The 21,719-nt window shown below is 40.7% G+C and overlaps 1 protein-coding gene across 6 annotated transcripts in view; it reads left to right on the top strand.

The window, feature by feature from the left end:
* The window catches only part of MAGI2 (membrane associated guanylate kinase, WW and PDZ domain containing 2), a 1,049,810-nt gene that overhangs the window by 52,423 nt on the left and 975,668 nt on the right, over nucleotides 1–21,719 (top strand). The gene's annotated exons all lie outside the window — the stretch shown is intronic.

Raw genomic sequence — 21,719 nt, forward strand, 5'->3', positions numbered from 1 at the left:
ATAGCCACCCACCTTCGGCAAAAGTCATTGTTATAACGGCCTATCGTGGGGGTGTTCCTGACTCTAAATCCTCTGGGAATTTTTCTTTCTCTATAATACTCTGACAATGTAATGCCATGTAGAAGAAAGTCAATCTCCTTCCTTTTTCAGTTTAAGGAGCCCATTATAGATTTCAGCTGACGGTACAGGTCCTAAGGTCATATCAAAACGTTCTTTGAATAAACGTGATTCGGTCTCACTTTCCGAAAAACGGAGACATTCTCCATGCGGTAAGGTAATTCTGTTACAGGCATCATCCACCAATTCCCTCGGGTTCCGGTGATATATTGCTTACCAAAAATACATAAGAGCTTGACTAAACCACCGGGTAGACCGATCGTTTCGGCCCGTGACTCTCTATATAGCCTGGTGGCTAAATTTCTCGATCACTTTCTACAACCATGTGTGAAAGTACAGCAAACATATTTACAAGATACCACTGATCTTCTGATTAAAATGCAGAAGCTGGGTAAATTACCTAAGGATCTATGGTTATGTACTTTAGACATTACCAGCTTGTACACCAATATTCCGCATGATGCTGGTATTGCAGCAGTAGAAAAATTATTGACGTCAAATGTTGTATATCAAGGTCCACATTTAAGCTTGTTTTTACAGTTGTTGTATTTAACTCTTCATCGCAATTATTTTTTATTCAATGGAGAATTCTTCATTCAGCGTACGGGGTGTGCGATGGGTTCGAACATCGCACCCTCGTATGCGAATGCGTACATGTTTCAGATTGAGAGAGAGTTATTTTTTTCCTCTGATATAGCAAATGATATTTTTTTCTACAGTAGATACATAGATGACATTTTGTTATTCTGGAGGGGAACTAAAAGCAGGTTTGAAGATCACATCAAATATATTTATTCACTTGATTGTCCAATAAAATTCACATATCAAATGAGTTTACAACAAATCCATTTTTTGGATGTCAATATCTATATACAAGATAATTGCATCCAGACCTCCATATAATCCAAGGAGACTGACAGAAATATGCTGCTATCAGCACAAAGTCATCATCCTTTGGCTTTAAAACAGGGTCTGCCCTATTCACAACTGTTAAGGGTGAAACGCATAACTAGTGATGAGAGTTTGTTAGAGTCATCTTTGTTTGAAATGATGGGCAAATTTAAAGAGAGGGGTTATTCAGATAAAATTTTAAGTGAAGCAAAAAGGAAAGTTGATTCAATCTCACGGGCTACTCTCTTGAACTGTGCGGTTCAAGATAGTAGTAGTCCTATAGACCGGCTTCATTGGGTTCATGAATTTAATACGGCAGATAAATTGATTAAACAGTCAGTCAGATCATTGTGGCCTGTAATACAACAGGACAAAGATCTAAAAAAACTCAAGCATTCTAGGACTATGTCGTGCTACAGACGTGGTAAGAACTTGAGGGATATGATTGTTAGAACAGACATATCGAACAGATTACCGTCCAATACTCGTAAAAAGCCGGGGGGGGGGTGTTACAAATGTCTGGGCTGCACTACGTGCAGCTATATGCTTCAGACTAAAGCCTTTTTTCATCCTCATACGGGGGTTAAGTTTACAATTCGTTATCCCTTAACATGTTCAAGTACTTACGTGGTCTATTTGATCAAATGCCCATGCGGCTTATGCTACGTGGGCAAAACGATCCGTTCCTTTAAAGAAAGGATGGCCCTCCATCGATCGGCCATCCGGGGAGCACTTAGCAATAATAATAAAAAAGATATAGACCAGCCAGTAGCAAGACACTTCTTGCTAACTAAACACAGTCTGTCAACCTTGAAATATGTGATTATAGATCATGTCCCGGAGGACATACTAGGGGGAGACAGAGGCAAGAGATTGCTTTAATTGGAGACCCAGTGGATCCACAGACTCGATACTGTATGTCCACGAGGTCTTAATGAATATTTAACATATAGTGCTTTTTTGTAGAAACTGTGCTGCACTAACTAATTATCCCCCATATATAGATGTGGGGGACCTTGTATGGAGTTTGCAGACTCTATTATAAAAATGAATAAGAGTTGTGAGGTTGTCAATACAATCCAGATAGATGTGTATATAACCCTTTGTTTACAGATGTTCTTTAATTTTTAAACAAGTACCAGCAGTGGCATACTATTTATATGGATGTTATTCTTATGTTCTCTATAAAGTATGTGAATTTTGTTACTCCTTATGACCATGCTAAGAGGTAGTAAAATTATGATACCGATTTGAATATTTATTTAAAGTGTTGATATGATACATTTGCATCTTTCCAACGATGTTATCATTATGGTATTCACCATCTGAATGTCCTCTGTGTACTTCTTTTGTAATAGACACGTGTGTTGCTCGCTGCCATGGCTACGGACGCTGGTGGGGGCCGGACCCCGGATGTTCACTTCCGGTAGTGACGTCGATGACGGAGGGTGGTCCCGCCCGGCGCCCGAGCATGGCACGCGATCGGTGGTGGGTTCAGTCTTTGAAAACATGTATATAGGTAAGTGTTTGTTTTGTTTTGTATATTTCATATTCTTCCTGATGACGGATTAAATTCCGAAACGTTGAAGATAAATATGTTTCCATCGTTATTGCCATTGTGAAAACCGATCGAGTGCCGCAGATTCTGTGCTCTCTCTCTCTCTCTCTATATATATATATATGTATGTATATATATATATATATATATATATATATATATATATAATGGATTGATACAGTAGTTGTTGCTGTTCTAGATGATGTCAGAGTTCTGCAATCTGACCTCCGCTGCATAAGCTGTTGCTAGGAGACCTGCCGGCTCTCTCACTAGTTTTCATGGCTACAGTCATAGACTTTAATAAATAGAAACATTCTTTTATATTATAGCATTATTATTGCACAGTATTTGTTTAAATTGGTAACATACTGTATACATACATAAGTAGTTGTGCAAGTTTTATGTTTATGTATTAAATAAATTATTAACTGTGAAATCCATATCTGTCCCTACTCCCTTGGCAGAAAAATAAAGATACATTTTAAAGGTCAATATACAGTATACTGGTGAGAGAAATGTAACTACATTTACCATAGTGTTTGTTTGCTTCAGTGAACATTTGGAAAGTGTCACTTAGAAGATAAAATATACTCTCTCTGGGTACACTGTCAGGAATTTGATGAGATGCTTTCACTGTTTCTTTCTATGTGATTTGACTTTAAAATCCTTTGGGTTATTCTTTATTAATCTAAAGAATTACAGCTTCTGGCAACTCATACAGTTTGAATAGTTAAATAAAGTGTGGATATTAGTTTTCCCCCGTACACAACCGAGGCATCTGACTTATCGCAGACGGTTTAACATTAATGTTTAATAGTGTGGTACTATTTCTGATGACACAACACAAGCAGCCCTTGGGATATTGACTTGATTGGTCTCTTTTTTCCTTCATTGAAGCACAGATTATATAAAAATATACATATATGTTAGTGTTGCCAGAAACCAGTTAATAGTAACATTTAATTGTATATTAGCATTCAGTAAACTCAGCATTAGTCTTTTTGTTTTGAGGGGAAATTCCCTGGTTCAGGGGAGGTGTCCATAGTGTCATGAACTTAGTTACTCACGCTTACCAGCTGACTTACCCACTCAAGGATGGGCATCGACCATAAATGGTTAACTACCATCAGTGGCGGCTCCATGGTTGTCAATCAGGGCAATCGCCCTTGTATCACACACACCTTCGTCTGATTAATACTTTGGTCATCATCCCTCTCCTCCCCAGGGCTGAGCTCTCAATGTTTAGCCACTGATGGTAGATGGTCTCGCCATTGATGGTGGAGATCCAGTGGTTCTCCACCATCAATGGCTGAGAGGCAGCAGAGAGTTTTTTCACCTCGGCCAAGCCCCCTACCCTGATTGTCCAAAACAAAAGTATGTGTCACACACGGCGCTGTATATGCTATTGAGAAGTTGCTGCCAGAAAAGAAGGTATGTGCATTCCTTCAAAACAAAAATAAGCAGTTGAAAAGCAGATATATAAATATCCCCCTGGATGCAGCATTCCATGCAAAAAGAAACACTGTAGTCATGGCTGGTTTCAACGTTTCAATGCCTATACCATTGGCATTTTCATCAGGACATACAAACATCAACAAAGTGTCTTACCTTAAGTACTCTCACCAAGTGAACATACATCTGCCTCACTGACGCGGCACTGCTCACCTACCCGGCAGCGCATACCACTGACGTCATCACATGATGCGTCTAGCGTCAGCATACATAAGTGTACCATCACCATAGAAGCAAACAGCGCTGGCACAATGCACAACAAAGTAGTACTAACAGAAGGAATATACATCAATGCAATATGCACCAAAATGTCATCATAACATGGGCATAACACACAGTACAATGAGTATTATGTTATACATCCTAAGGCTATATGAAAAACATGGAATAGATTAGAACGGTAACTATGAATATAGATATACACAAAGAACATCATGGTAGGACTATATATTGATTACAAAAATGCTCCTAGACCCAGTTGTCCATTAAGGCCCCTCGGGGCCATGGTGCTTAATCGATGAATCCATCGAACCTCACATTGTAACAATTTGCGTGATCTATCACCCCCCTGATGGATGGAGGGATGTGATCGATCATGCGATACCTCAAAGCTGACAGTGGGTGGCGGGCTTTGGCAAAATGCCTGGCCACTGGCTGTTCACTATGGCCACTATTGATGGCCGATCGAATGGCACTTCTGTGTGCCGACATGCGTTCTTTAAAAAGCCTTTCAGTTTTGCCTATGTATGATAGGCCACATGGGCAGATAATCTGGTATACTATGAATGATGAGTTACAAGTGAGTTTGTGGTGAATCAAATATATATGGCCTGACAGGGGATGATGGAAACTATCACCTGAGATAAGATATCTACAGGTGATAAACGTACATCTAATACAGCCTACTTTACTGATATTTTCTGCCCTGGGATCAGGGCCAGATATATCGGTTTTCACCAATAACTACCGTATGCTCCGACCTCTTTTGTAGCAGGGCATAATCCGCATATCATGTAATTTAAGCTCAAGATCACTCTGTATGATAGGCCATACTATTTTAGAAGCTTTATTGATATGGCCACTATATTGGTTAAACTGGCTCACCCAAGGTATCATGGCTTTATTGTTCTTTTTGGATACATTCTGTTGCTAAATCTTATCCCTATCCATTTTGAGTACCTGTTTTTTTTACATTAGCTAGATGTATCGGATCATAGCCTCTACAAATAAATTTATGGATCATTTCATCCATCTGTTGTTCAGCTATGGTACCGTCTGAGGTAATTCTCTTCATTCTCAAAAGTTGAGAATATGGGAGGCCCAGAATAAGTGGCCTAGGATGGCAACTATCAGAGCAAAGCAGGTTGTTTCTATCGGTGTCTTTCACATACAGGCTAGTAGCGATAATATGATTCTGAAAGGATATATTTACGTCCAAGAAATTAAAGGACTTTTTAGGAGGAACCGCAGCAGATATTTTGATAACAATTCCTCTAATGAATACAAAACCTCTGACAGCGAGTATGAAAGAGTAGCAGAAAGTGGAGATACGAGACGAAAACAACACCCTTTAGGGGTTACCACCAAATCCAGAGAAGGAGGTGGAGATGATATACCAGAAGGGGAGGCCAAGCCAAAAGGAAGAGGCCGAGGAAAGAAACCACCTCTACCACGCAAGACCTAATTGTTAACTTGTCGTCATATCAACTTAGCGAGACTGAGACCCGGGTTTTAAACCAAGATTTATCCTTTGTGCTTACAATTAAATTTGACCCCCTGCAGTGGCAAGTGGAACAGTTTTCACTTAATAGACAACTTAGGTTGAAAGAATTCTTTGCTAAGACCACCCCTGTAGGTAACGCAGATACCACCCAATTACCCTCGAAATTGAAAAAGTTATAACCTAAATCCTCATTTGACCCGCTATCTTCAAATCCATCCATTAAAATCCACATGAGATTGTTGCAAAGAGAAGTGGATGACGTCACACATGAATTGCCGTGCACACGATTTAACCTTACTAAAGAGGAACACACTGTGCTAATGCAATTATCAAAAAATAATAACTTGATATTCCGACCTGCAGATGAAGCTGATTGAGAGAATGCCAAGAGTGTGCAAAGCTGTCATCTAAGCAAAAGGGCTACTTTGAGGAATCTAAAATATAAAACATATTTTGATTTAACACTTTTTTGTTTACAACATAATTCCATATGTGTTCTTTCATAGTTTTGATGTCTCCAGTATGAATTTACTATGTTGAAAATAATTTAAATAAACAAAAACCATTCAATGAGAAGGTGTGTCCAAACTTTTGACTGGTACTGTATATATAATAAAGTCCCCAATTTAGGAGTCTGCCTGTTCTTTTGGACTAATCTCTTGAGCCACTGGATGGATTTTGATGGAGTTTTCACTGTTCTTTATTACATTGGTCGAGGAAGGTTTAGGTGTTTGGACCATTCATCTGTGACAAAAGGGAGATGAGCAGTGACAATTTCAGTGAAGCAAAGTTACAGAAAAAAATCTTGCACCAAGCTGCTGTATATGAGCTGGCCAGGGTGCTGAAAGAGCATCTGAAATTGAGGCTTGGAATGAAGCAAGTCACAGAAAAACTGTTGTGCTGTGTGAGTGACTTACTGCTGCTGCAGGGTCATGGACTGCGCTCTGATTGGCTCTCTGAGATATTGAGAGCCAATCAGAGATAGCAATGTGACCTGTCGGGGAGGGAGTCAGGAACTGAGCAGGGTCACGTCTGAAGCAGAGAGTGAAAAACAACCTCCTTTGGTGCATCAGGGCAACAAAGATGCAGACACAGTAGCCAGGAGGGAGGCATAGCTATCAGAATTAAAAAAAAAAAAACAAACATCAGAACTCCATCAAATGATATCCAGTCAATGGCGGAAAACATCGGACCGCCACCATCAAATGGTAAAAACACTACCCATTGGAACAAAAACATCAATGGTTAGTAACCATCGGATTCCAATGTCCATGCCTATGCTGAACCTGCAGGCGGACTCCAGGCCACCACTCTTTCACAGTGAAGTGCTCCTTCTCCGGTGTGATGTTCCCACTTAGCCACAGGCCCTCAGTTAACAGGAGGCACCTCCCATGGAAGTCACCGCTGCTTTCGGACAGGGGCATCATGGCAAGGAAGCTCTACAGGAAGCCCAGGAAATACAGGGTACATTGTGCAAAGAGGACATTGCTCATCGCCATGTTCAGCAGCTGGGGAGGGGTGCAAATGGAGGCACAGATGCCAAGCCTCGGGGACATGCTGCTGATAATGCTTATGGTAGCTACAATACAAATCTCTCAGGCACGGTCCTCCTCCCCTTCCCAGCACATCCCAGCCAGCTGTAGGGCAGTAGCAGTGGGAGTTGTGGTGACACTGGTGAGATGCAGAGGGCAGGAGTGAGTAGCAGGGGTTTGTGGTGAGATGCAGGGTACTATGGTGACATGGCGTACTGTAGGTTGTTATGAGATGCATGGGGCTTTGGCAGGATGAAATTGCTCCTGGGCGAAGCCTGGTGGTCACTAGTATGTATGTAATGTTCCTTAAACCTTAGACTGAAGGTAAAGCGGTCTATCAAAGAAGAAAATACCTAAATCCTGTCAAAAATGAACAAATTCACAGGATTGATGGCTTTTCCTTGCACTCTTTGGAGCATATTCACCAATTACCTATTAATTATAATTCCTTATCACTGCTATTTGTGGCAATAATAAATTATGGATTGCTTGCATGTATTTATCACACGAAGCCCGTCCCTGTTAAGCTAATGCAATAATTTCACTATTTTTCGGGACCCCACACACACGTTCACTTTTTTATTGCCGAGGAGGGTTCCTAAGGAACCCTCTACTGGTAATTTCTGCGGTAAGTAGGAGAGCTGCTAATACCATCAACCAGGGCCAAACCATTACGGAGCTTGGTAAATCCGATGGCCTAGGGGGCTTCTTCTGCTGTCAGAAATGGAGGGACCGTGGTAGATATCAGAAATATATCTTAATATTTGCGGGTAGCCCCCAATGTGTTAGGGGGCATATACCACAAATATTATTTGATAAATAGGCCCATTTGACTCCTAAGTGGCCTGGGAAGCAGAAAGACTACTCATATCACTGCCGGCCAGTGTCACAGGTGTCACTCAGCTACAGCAGCAGATTTTTAAAAGGAAAAATATATTGGGACGTAAATTATTTTCTATCATCAATATTTGATAAATAGGCCCCAAACACTGAATACGCTTGCAAACATTCACAGCACAGTGTTGGCAATTTCTATAGGTGAATTAGGGGTAAATTTATCAAAGGATAAATTTACCCCTAATTTTGCCAGCACATAAATACAGACTTGTGATATACTGATGTTTATTTTGCCGACATGTCATTGAATGAGTGAATAATGATTGTTATGCTTGTGTCAAAATGTTGCATGTGCTCTATTTCTGTGGGATCAGATCATGAGCTGTGATCTGTGGTTGAACATCAGACAGATCAAATGAAAAGGACCTTATTTCAGTGCAATATGAGAACAGTGAATAGTCAATTTATACTGGTTGTCGATTTACAAAAGTGGAGCTTGATCCTATGAACTTTATATTGTCTGTTACATTCAAAGTCTTCACAACAAACTGTCAGATATTCGTCAGATAAAATGCTGCTCTGTAGGCAGGATGTTACTTTGGGGAACATCATACAATAGGCTTTTAGGTTAACTCCCCTGCCAACTGTTTGAGCCATTTACCATAGCACAGATATAATGCCTTCAGTCTTTTTTATGGATCTAGCAATGGGAAATCAACACATACTGTAAGGCCAGATTCATGATACAGAAAACATTTCTTATTTTTGCTCACACAGAAATATCTTGTGGAGGTGTGTTGCGCAAATCTCCTACAACATCTTGCATTTAATTGAATCTCCCCCATGAATTGGATACTAACAACTTATATCTTCAGTGTCTGTTTATCATGGGTGTCAGTAGGGCCCTATAAATGATCATTTTTTATGCAGCATAATAGCAGTTTATGCATTGTTTTTGGCTTGATAAGATAGACAGGTCTTAGGGATCTATTTAACTGTGGTTTGTGTAGAACAAATTATCTAAGAATTCTTGTAAGTTTAAAATTGAATATACGAGGGTGGTTCAATAAGTAAGGTATCGAGATCTCTCTCATGTGTAATGTTACCACTGCTTCCCCTCAAATCAGTCATACTGTCCCAACATCAGTTGTAAGATGGTGGGGCTGACGGAAACATGGTCAAACATTGAAGTGCGTAGTGTGATCAGATTTCTGCATCTAAAGGGCACATCAGCTGCTGAAATTCATTGCCAACTTTTTGAGGCGTGCGTTGATAACATCATTTCACGGAAACAGGTTTGGGATTGGTGCACTGCCTTTGATAATGGCAGGACAGATGTCCAAGATGACCAGTGATCCAGCTGGCCAAGCATGTCCACCATCGGACTGTGGCCAACCTTCCTGCATGTGGCCACTAGAGGAAAATCAACCCCAGATTAAACAGAAGGATAGTGAGAATGGTAGAAAAAGAGCCAAGGAAAACTTTGAAACAGACATAGAACAAGGTCCAGATCAAGGTACGTCATTGTCTAATTGTACCAGGAGGACAACACTTTTGAAAAAAACAACATAAAAAAGCCAGAATGGAATTTACTAGATGCATATTGATAAATCCACAATGGTTCTGGTAGAATGTCCTTTGGCAGATGAATTAAAACTGCAACTTTTTGGAAAGTCACATCAGCTCTATGTTCTCAGGTGAAATAATGAAGCTTTAAAAAAAAACCTGTAAAACACGTAAGAAGTTTGGTTATGTTTTGGGGCTGCTTTGCTGTGATTGGCACAACATGCCTTAAATCTGTGGAGGGCACAATGAAATCTTAAGACTATCAAGGCATTATGGAGTAAAACATGCTGCCCATTGTCTTAAAGCTCTGTCTCAGTCTTAGGTCATGTATCCACCAACAGGATAATGACCAAAAACACACAGTTAAAAGCACTCAAGAATAGATAAGAAAAAAACGTGTGCTATTCTGAAGTGGCCTTATATAAGCCCTGATCTGAATCCTATTGAACATCTATGAAAAGAGCTGAAACATGCAGACTGGAAAAGGCACCCATCAAACCTGAGTCAGCTGGAGCAGTTTGCTCAGGGAAAGTGGGCCAAACTACCTGTTTACAGTCTCATTGAGAGCTACAGACATACATCACTTGATTGCGGTGTTTGTCTCCAAAGGTTGTGCAACAAAATATAAGGTTAATGGTCCCATCATTTTTGTCCATGCCATTTTCATTTGCTTGTTTTATTTAAAATATTCTTTTGAATCAAAAATCAAATGCAAAGTCTGATTTCTATTAAATATGGAATAAATAATGATGAATGTCGATTACTTTTGTAACTTTCAAGTTATTTCAAAGAAAAATATTGGTTCTTTTTTCGTGGAAGGGAACCAACAAAGTATATACCTATGTCTGTATATGTTCACTGGGCTGCTGAGAGATCTATCAGGCCCTGGAGCCCTACATACTGTAGATATGTAGTGATGGAAGTGTTAAAAGTTCACAGCAGTTCAAAAAATATGTCTATATTTCTAACTTTTTTCTGATCAGGCTACTTCAGCTCCATTGTGCTATCTATCTTCACAATTGCATGGCAGTGTTTTGGGCTTTTCCAATGCCATATTTATTGCAGTCCAACTCACCCATCTCTCTCCCAGTAGCTTGATCTGCTGTCATTATTGATTTATTTTGAGGTTAAGGGCCTACAGAATAAAGGAGAGGTCACAGAATCATCAGCTACACTACATCCCCTCTTGTAATCACAAGGATTGGGAGAACCCATTCAGGTACTTAAAATGCTACCACCCTAAAGTACCTATTCATGAAATCATATTTCTCGAATATTTAGTAAATGTTGATTTTTTAAAGACACCAATCATCAGTGGCTTGGACCAATCGTTTTAAAATAGCAAAACGAATCAATGCTTAATCAGGATTCTTGTTGGGGGATATCCAATTAGATGCAAAAACGAAAAGCTTTTTGCACCTATCTCCCGAATATGTCACTTATCGCAGCAATGTGCATTCCCGCTTACGATTCTATCATATTGCAAAACCACCGATAACCAATTTGCACGATAATTCTTGCATGGATGATAAGTACAGGTGAAAATGGGGGAATCAGCCAGTACCCCAAAACACTTGTAAACTAATATCTGGTAATAGTATTGAAGTCTTTTAGTGGCTATAATCAAAGGGTTTGGGGTTCTCAGAGCCGTAACTAGAAATTTTAGTGCCCTGTGCGAGAGAAAGCATTGGTGCCTCCCCCATCCCAACCCCCAAAACAGCCTATATAAAAAATAGCACACGCACAAATTCGGGCACTATAGAAATCATATCCAGTCCATCCGTAATATTGCTATCAAAATGATTTATAATATTTATTTTATTTGCATTTTCGTTCTGAACACATAATCAGTGTCAGGGACAGGTAGCACAACCCAATCAATCACTTACAGTGAGTGACTCACTCACTAGGAGTGCCATTCCACATCATGCTTTCCCTGCCCCCCATTCAACATAGTGCTTATCCCATTCCACATCGTGCTTTCCCTGCCCCCCATTCCACATAGTGCTTATCCCATTCCACATACTGCTTTCCCTGCCTCCCATTCCACATAGTGTTTATCCCATTCCACATAGTACTTTCCCTGCCCCCCATTCCACATACTGCTTTCCCTGCTCCCCCATTCCGCATAGTGCTTATCCCATTCCACATAGTACTTTCCCTGCCCCCCATTCCACATACTGCTTTCCCTGCTCCCCCATTCCGCATAGTGCTTACCCATTCCACATATTGCTTTCCCTGCCCCCTATTCCACATAGTGCTTATCCCATTCCTCATAATACTTTCCCTGCCCCCCATTCCACATAGTGCTTATCCCATTCCACATAGTGCTTTCCCTGCCCCCTTCCCACATACTGCTTTCCCTGCTCCCCCATTCCACATAGTGCTTATCCCATTCCACATAGTGCTTTCCGTGCCCCCATCCCACATACTGCTTTCCCTGCTCCCCCATTCCACATAGTGCTTATCCCATTCCACATACAGATTGAGTCTCCCATATCCAAAATGCTTGGGACCAGGGGTATTTTGGATAACGGAATATTCCGTATTTTGGAATAATTGCATATTATAATGAAATATCTTGGGAATGGGACCCCAATATACATACAGAATGCTTTTATGTGTTATATACACCTTATACACACAGGTAATTTTATACAATATTTTAAATATTTTTGTGGCTCAAATAAAGTTTGTGTACATACATGAAATTCATTTATGTTTCATATACACCTTATACACACAGCCTGAAGGTAATTTTATACAATATTTTTTATAATTTGTGCCTTAGACAAAGTTTGTGTACATTGAACCATCAAAAATCAAAGGTTTCATTATCTCTGTCATGCCAAAATTATTCCGTATTTCGGAATATTCCGTATTTCGGAATATTTGGATATGGGAGACTCAACCTGTAGTACTTTCCCTGCCCCCCATTCCACATAGTGCTTATCCCATTCCACATACTGCTTTCCCTGCCTCCCATTCCACATAGTGTTTATCCCATTCCACATAGTACTTTCCCTGCCCCCCATTCCACATACTGCTTTCCCTGCTCCCCCATTCCGCATAGTGCTTATCCCATTCCACATATTGCTTTCCCTGCCCCCTATTCCACATAGTGCTTATCCCATTCCACATAGTACTTTCCCTGCCCCCCATTCCACATAATGCTTATCCCATTCCACATAGTACCTTCCCTGCCCCCCATCCCACATACTGCTTTCTCTGCTCCCCCATTCCACATAGTGCTTATCCCATTCCACATAGTGCTTTCCCTGCCCCCATCCCACATACTGCTTTCCCTGCTCCCCCATTCCACATAGTGCTTATCCCATTCCACATAGTACTTTCCCTGCCCCCCATTCCACGTAATGCTTATGCCATTCCACATAGTACTTTCCCTGCCCCCCATCCCACATGCTGCTTTCCCTGCTTCCCCATTCCACATAGTGCTTATCCCACTCCACATAGTACTTTCCCTGCCCCGCATTCCACATAATGCTTATGCCATTCCACATAGTACTTTCCCTGCCCCCCATCCCACATACTGCTTTCCCTGCTTCCCCATTCCACATAGTGCTTATCCCACTCCACATAGTACTTTCCCTGCCCCGCATTCCACATAATGCTTATGCCATTTCACATAGTACTTTCCCTGCTCCCCCATTCCACATAGTGCTTATCCCATTCCACATAGTGCTTTCCCTGCCCCCCGTCCCACATACTGCTTTCCCTGCTCCCCCATTCCACATAGTGCTTATCCCATTCCACATACTGCTTTCCCTGCCCCCCATTTCACATAGTGCTTATCTCTTCCCCATCCCACATAGAGCTTCCCCCCATCCCACAGTGCTTCCCACATTAAAGTGTTTTCCCCTGTACCCACTCCCACATAAAGCTTTTCCCTCCTAACATTAATTTTCACAAAGTGCTTTCCCCAATCCCACATAGTGCTTTCCCTGCCCCCTCTCCCACATAGTGCTCCCCCTCCTCAGGCAGGCTACACTTACCTTTAACAACACTGGCTGGAAAGTGACAGACACCCAGGCCAGGGCTGTCTTCTGGCTCCTCAGAGTCTGCTTCTTCCTCCTGTCATGTCTGCTGCAGGGGCTGTCTACAGGCAGAGCCCTGGGGTGGGGGCGGGGCTACCTGATGACTGAAGCAGTTCCGCTTACAGTAGTTTAGAGATCCGAGGAGTCTTCAGGCAGCTCCGCCCCCCACCCCAGTGCTCACTCCTCCTGTCCAGTGTCCAGTCCCCGGCAGCAGACTGATGTGCTGATGCCGTGCAGTCTCAGTGCACTACAGGGGCTGAGCTGCTCCTCAGTCAGAAGTGACACAATCACACACAGACAGTCATCCACTTTCTGCACACACAACGCAGCGCGTTGCTCCCTGTGTCTTGAAGTTGGCGGCCGGGACTTGGGAGTGAGTCACCTGAAGGGAGGGAGGCGCATCACACTATAAGTAGTGGGCGCCCAGCGCCGTCAGAGAGAGGGGAATGAGGTGGGCAGGCGGTGTTCTGCCATCAGGGAGTTGCGCTCTGTGCGGTGGCACTGGCCGCACCACCCTTGTTACGGCCCTTGTTAAATTGTGCCAAATGGCTATTATAAGCTTTTTTCTAAAACAGTGAAATAATGACAGAAAGCAAATATTTTTTGCCAAAACAAATGCTGTAGTTTAATTAAGGGTACACTAAAATGGGCGTAAGTATATTTGAGTCATTTTAGGACACTTTTAAATTTTTTTAAAAAAATACACCTGCTACTGTAATGTTTAAAGCACCTGTCCCGTCCATACAGTCCCTCAATAAACCTGCCCCACTACTTTAAACCCCTTTTTCTTCATTTTTTACTCTTTTACCCCAAAAATGACATTTCATTATTAGCCAAATTATACTAATTAAAAAAATAATTTTACCTAAATAGTCATTAATGAGGGGGTCCCAGTGGTTCTGCACCAAGTTCCGAATTTTTTTGCCAAAAATAGGGGTTTTGCACAACTTATCACCTTCTCCAGGATCCCAAAAAAAGAATTGCGATAACTGCAATATAAAAATTTGCACCTGCGAAAATGCCTGCTAATAGATAGCCCAATAACCATTTTTGGCGAAAAGTTTTCACCGGTGAAAACTTTTCAGGGAGAAACGGGTAGTCGCAGCTAATAGGATATCCCCCTTAAAACTACAAGCTGGTGGCTTTGGAAAACCAACATTTAGTGAATCTACCCCAAACCTAATCTGTAATATAAAATATATCAGTTTTCAGTTAATCAATTTTTTAATTGTTGTTCAGTGTCCTCCTGATGGTGGACTCATGAACATTAACATTAGCTAATGTGAGAAAGGCCTTCAGTTGTTTAGAGGTTACCTTGGGTTCCTTTGTGTCCTTGTGAACTATTAGATGCCTTGCTCTTGGCGTGATCTTTGTTGGTCAACCACTCCTGGGGAGAGTAATAATGGTCTGGAATTTCCTCCATTTGTACACAATCTGTCTGACTGTTGATTGGTGGAGTCCAAACTCTTTAAAGATGGTTGTGTAACCTTTTCCAGCCTTATGAGCATCAGCAACTCTTCTTCTGAGGTCCTCTGAAATCTCCTTTGTTCGTGGCATGATACACTTCCACAAACGTGTTGTGAACATCAGACGACAGGTTGTCCACTCACACCTGATTGTCATCCCATAGATTGAAAATACCTGACTAATTCACCTTCAAAATATCTGCTAAGCCTAAAGGCGGGTATCCACTTATAGATATACAAACGAGAGCACATGCTGTCGTGCTCTCGTTTGTATATCTAGTGATGTGCCTAGACTGAGCATTCACTCATTCAGTCCAGGCACATCCCTCATCCCCGCACATGCTGAACCTGATGAGATCGTCAGGTTGTCCAGCATGTACGGGCGATGTCGGATGTCAGAAGCGACCAGCGGGCACGCGCATCACTGGTCGCTTCCGACCAAAACATGCCCGATGCATGCACGATTTAACCAAGTGATTGCACGATAATGACGTCGTTATCATACAATTGCTTGGTTAAATCTCTAAGTGGATACCCCCCTTAAAGGTTCACATATTATTGCCACTAACAGATATGTGATATTGGATCCTTTTCCTCAACAAAAAATGAGTATGTCTAATTTTTTTGTCTCATTTGTTTGATTTGGTTCTCTTAATCTACTTTTAAGAATTGTTTGAAAATTTAAGGTAGTTTTAGGCCAAATTCTGCAGAAATATAGAAAATTCTGAAGGGTTCGCAAATTTTCAAGTACCACTGTAGCTCACAATAAAATAAATATACACAAACTAATCCATGAATTAAAAGTGATTTTATATCCCCTTAAGTGGGTAGACCATTTTAAATATTTGGGAATCTGGGTTACTAATTCTCCGCAGGATTATATCTCTCTGAATATCCAACCATTATTGGAATATCTCCGAATGAAATCTCGCACCTGGGTTAAACTTCCTTTGACACTGACTGGTAGAATTAATTTGGTAAAAATGATCGTGCAGCCTAAATTCCTATATGTATTCCAACAATCTCCTATTTATATACCTCTATCCATATTTAGGAAACTAAACAGTTTGATCTCCTCTCTGGTCTGGATGAACAAGCGTCCCAGGATTCAATTGAATACTCTAACTAGATCCCGGAATTTGGGTGGACTCGCTCTCCCTCATTTTAGATTATATTATCTTGCGTCTCAATTGGCGCATTTGAGAATATGGTTGCAGGGTGGCCCGGTGGATGACTTGATATCTGTAATGGTCTCCCAGGCTTCGCCGGGACACTCCCCTCTACAGGCATTACTTGCAGAGGGATACGCTAAAAATGATCCTCCTGTGTTTTATCAAGCTATTTACATCTGGAGGCTAATTTCAAAAATGGTCAAGTATGAAGGTATAGACCCAGACACTTCACTGTGGAACTCCAAATCATTAGATGAGTTGTCTTATTTACAAACAGATAGAGTTTGGGGTTCTAAAGGGTTGTTCTCTTTGGGACAATTGTATGATAATGGTATTCTTAAATCCTTTACTCAGTTAAGGGATGAATTTTGTTTACCTAGCTCCTATTTTTACCGATATCTTCAATTGCGACATGCGCTATCTGCCCATTTCTCGGACTCTTCGCCAAATATATTAGACTCTCCTATTAAAAAGTTATTGTTACCGTAAAATTATATCTAGTATATACTCTTATCTTATGTCCGCTCATCATTGTTCGGACCTTCCTGGTCTTCGGGAACGTTGGATTTCTGATGTGGGTCCTGTGAGTGATGAGTCCTGGAGCCTTGCCATGGGGTCTCCGAGATGCTCTACTGCATCAATTAGATTTCAACAGATACAGCTATTCATTCTGCATAGGACTTATCTCACACCCGTTAGGCTTATGAAGTTTGCTGGAAGGATAAATGATATCTGTCCTAAGTGTGCTATACTCAGTGGTACTTTCTGGCACTTGATTTGGGAGTGTTCCGTCATAAGTACATTCTGGAACAGAATTCTACAAACTATGGCCACTACTGGTGTCCCTATCTCTATACTAACACCTAGTGCATGTGTTCTAGGAATAATACCTTGTGATTTTTTGGATAAACATACTACCCAATACGTTATTAATCTGTGTACATTGGCAAAAGTTGTCATAGCTAGATCATGGTTGGCTTCTACGGGACCTGAATATGCGACATGGAAATCACTTGTTAATTCTACGGTGATGCATGAGAAATATATTTATATCTCACGAAAGTCTGAGTCTAAGTTTGAGAAGATATGGAATAGATGGCTTCAATCTAGTTTCTATGTGACACCCAGTGACTCATAATTGGCTCTAATGCTCTATTGGGAAGTTTTCTATTATGCGGCAATGTCAGTATCAATAATAACAACATTAACACTGTTTATTTATTTATTTATTTATTTTTTAAGTGTGCTAAGTACATCACAGTTGTAAACTGTTATTAGTTAGTATGTATGTGTAAGAAAATTATATCTGTTTATATGCATATCTATACTCTGTTCCTTTTTTGTAATCACTCAAGTCAGTGGGATGAGATATCTACTCTATTTGTATATGCCTGTTACTACTGATATTATTTGATATGTATGCATGTTATGTACATTTTAATATGTATGTAATTTTATGCTTGTATGGTATGTTTTTAAACTAAAATAAAAAATGTACTCAATTTAAAAAAAAAAAAAGTGATTTTATATTATATCAAATAGAAATATCTAACAAAATGTATCCAATTTAAATGAATACTTATTAGTGTAGTAATAATGATAATAAGCGTAGTATTAGAATATAGGGCCTGATTCAGACCCGCTCGTAAGAGGCCCCTCGTTCGCTCCGAGCGATGTTCGCACATCTGCGCATGCATATGGGTCGTAATGCGCATGCGCCATCCAGTCAGTGCGGTCGGAAATCGTGTGTTCGCAAAATAGCGAGTGCCTGCTAATTTGAGTGACAGGATGAGGCATTTGTGGGTGGTAACAGGGGAAGGTGCTTGAAAACGGGGAGTGGAGATCCGAACGCAGGCGTGCCAAACGGTCAAAACGGGCGTTTTAAGGGTGTGCATAATTAACAAAGCAGCGTCATTGAACACGTCACTTGGTTGTTTCTTAGCCTGAACTGTTCGCATGATTGCGGTAGGAAAATCCTACCACAAGCACTGCGAGCAGTTCAGACGCCTTTCGATGTACTCGATTAATCTAATAAATAGCGGAGATGACGTATGATGCGAACGGCCAGGGGGCGTCTTTACAAAATAGCGATCGCATGATTCGTTCGCTCGCACAGACATAGAGGCGTCAACAGACCGCAAATTATATAGCCGGCCCCTTTTTCTGAACGAGCGAGCGCAAATAGCGTCCGGCTCTGAATCAGGCCCATAGTTCGTAGTTACTGCTAATGAATAGATTGACATAAAATCACAATCACTAAGTCCTCCAACATTGTTTTGAGGAGGTAATGATACCTCTTAATCCATTTTGCCTGGCTCTGCTCTACGCTAACGAGTATGTGCAGTAAAGAATTGTTTGGGATTTCACTACCTGATTATCTGTCCCTGACTACAACACAAATATTACAATGAGAAAATAATTAAATATGCAGAAAGTGAAATTGAAGCTATTAGCAATAGCTGGTGCATTGGAGATGATGAGTTGGGGTATCCGAAGCCTACTCCCAATAGATATATAAACATGTATATAAATACATCTATATCCATTATATATTTATTTTTTTACTAATTTCTGTTGATTATTACTCATGTAATTTAGAAGCAGGTAAAATTGTTGACAACAAACATACTGTGCTACAGGCGCCTTTGTCTCCATCCCATGGGAGAGATCACTAGTGTACAGATAAATTCATAACCACAAACTGAGGTGACCAAGGGCGTAACTAGTGGTACAGCTGCTATGGGGCCCTGAGCTATTGGGGGCCATCTCCCTTGTCAGATTGCATGTGTTATATAAATGTTTCACCATTGGGTGGTACGTAGGGGCCATTACACACTTTTGCTATGGGGCCTTCAAATACCTAGTTACGCCCCTGGAGGTGACAGTCTATGGCACATAATTATACCATACACTAAATACTACACTATAGGTAGTTGTATACAGAGTAGTCAAAACTACTTAAACTGTATTAAGTAATTATTCTCATTGTTGTTTGCTTCCCAGTATTTTATAGATTCTTTCAAAATAGCGGAAATATTGGCAGACAAAACTTTGGCATCATTAGTCAACAAGACAGTTGCAATGTAATGTTTATTATAGTAAATTGCTAAATTAAGCAAAACTAAAGCTGGGTACACACTAAACAATGGCGTATCCAGCCAATGGGACGACACAATATAACAATACATTGCGCCATACGTACACACTGCACGATGTGGTGTACAACAACGCAATGTATCCTTCCATGCTGCATGGTGTCATTCATTGCATCTTCCCATCTGCTGTGCACACAGCAGATGGGATGATGTTTTTAACGACCCGCAGGCATGCGCGATTGGGCGCACACACTATGCGATCCACATGATATATCGTTCCCATCTGCGTTGGACTAATATATAGTGCAATGAATCACATAGTGTGTACCCAGCTTAACTAATACAATGTCTAATACAACCTAATAAGCGCAAATAAGTACAAAGATACAAAGTTATAAATATAACTTACTGTCCAAAGAACAGTGGGATTCAGGAATCCTGTTACCTACATATAACTCAAGAAAACATATCATGTAAATAATCATAGTTCAAATGGTAGTACACTACCAATGTGCTTCATCTCAGCAGCTTCTTTCAGCAACTGAAATGTATTTCCTATTCCCGCTGGGTTGGGGGTTTAACCTCATCAATAATCTGTCAGCGTAACAGAGAAATAGAATGTCTAGCTACAACTAAATGTAAACACTGATGTGTCATATATAATATTAGGGGCAACATTTATGTTCCTGAAGCAAATTCTTACACTTCTTGTAGTTTTATCAACATACAATATGAGACAGACATGGATTGCATAAATAATGTGGTTAAATAAAAATAAAAAAACATTTAATAGTGATATAATCTTAACTCAGATATTTAATTGCACTGTCTAGAATTATTATAGTAATTCATGACTAGGGAATGCACCTCTTTTGCCAGTAAACTCTAAATGGATATACTTGAATTGCATAATATCAGTTACCTTTCCTGTTGCATTATTACTTTTGTTGATAATATTCTTATTGTTTTTGGCCTGGGATTTAAAGGTTCTGAGAAATGAAGTTTTTACACTGTTCAGTAATAAAAAAATCTATATCTATTGTCTTAACTTGTGACCAGACCTGTAGCATTTTATTTCTATCATAACCACATTTGGAAAATGTACTCACAAATACATAAGGCAGACCAGATATATCTGCTGAAATTCTGCAGATGTGAATAAATTGACATTCAGGGAGGGAAATAAAAGCTATACAGTGCATCTGGAAAGTATTCACAACGCTTCACTTTTTCCACATTTTATGTTACAACCTTATTCCAAAATGGAATAAATAAATTTTTGTCCTCAAAATTCTACACACAATACCCCATAATGACAATGTGTAAAAAGTTTTTTGGAGATTTTTGCAAATTTTCTAAAAAAAAAACTAAGAAATCACATGTACATAAGTATTCACAGCCTTTGCTCAATACTTTGTTGATACACCTTTGGCAGCAATTACAGCATCAAGTATTTTTGAATATGATGCCACAAACATGGCACACCTATCTTTGGGCAGTTTCGCCCATTCCTCTTTGCAGAAGCGTCGGTGCACAGCCATTTTCAGATCTCTCAAGAGATGTTCAATCTGATTCAAGTCTGGGCTCTGGCTGGGCCACTCAGGGACATTCACAGAGTTGTCCTGAAGCCACTCCTTTGATATCTTGGCTGTGTGCTTAGGGTCGTTGTCCTGCTGAAAGATGAAACGTTGCCCCAGTCTGAGGTTAAGAGCGCTCTGGAGCAGGTTTTCATCCAGGATGTCTCTGTACTTTGCTGCATTCATCTTTCCCTCTATCCTGACTAGTCTCCCAGTTCCTGCCACTGAAAAACATCCCCACAGCATGATGCTGCCACCACCATGCTTCACTGTAGGGATGGTATTGGCCTGGTGTGGAGCGGTGCCTGGTTTCCTCCAAACATAACACCTGGCATTCACGCCAAAGAGTTCAATCTTTGTCTCATCAGACCAGAGAATTTTGTTTCTCATGGTCTGAGAGTCCTTCAGGTGCATTTTGGCAAACTCCAGGCGAGCTGCCATGTGCTTTTTACTAAGGAGTGGCTTCCGTCTGGCCACTCTACCATACAGGCCTGATTGGTGGATTGATGCAGAGATGGTTGTCCTTCTGGAAGGTTCTCCTCCCTCCACAGAGGAATGCTGTAGCTCTGACAGAGTGACCATCGGGTTCTTGGTCACCTCCCTGACTAGGTTCTTTCT

The sequence above is a fragment of the Taudactylus pleione genome, unplaced genomic scaffold, assembly GCF_031769625.1.
Source record: "Taudactylus pleione unplaced genomic scaffold, aTauple2 ptg000086l, whole genome shotgun sequence".
Classification (NCBI taxonomy): Eukaryota; Metazoa; Chordata; class Amphibia; order Anura; family Myobatrachidae; genus Taudactylus; species Taudactylus pleione.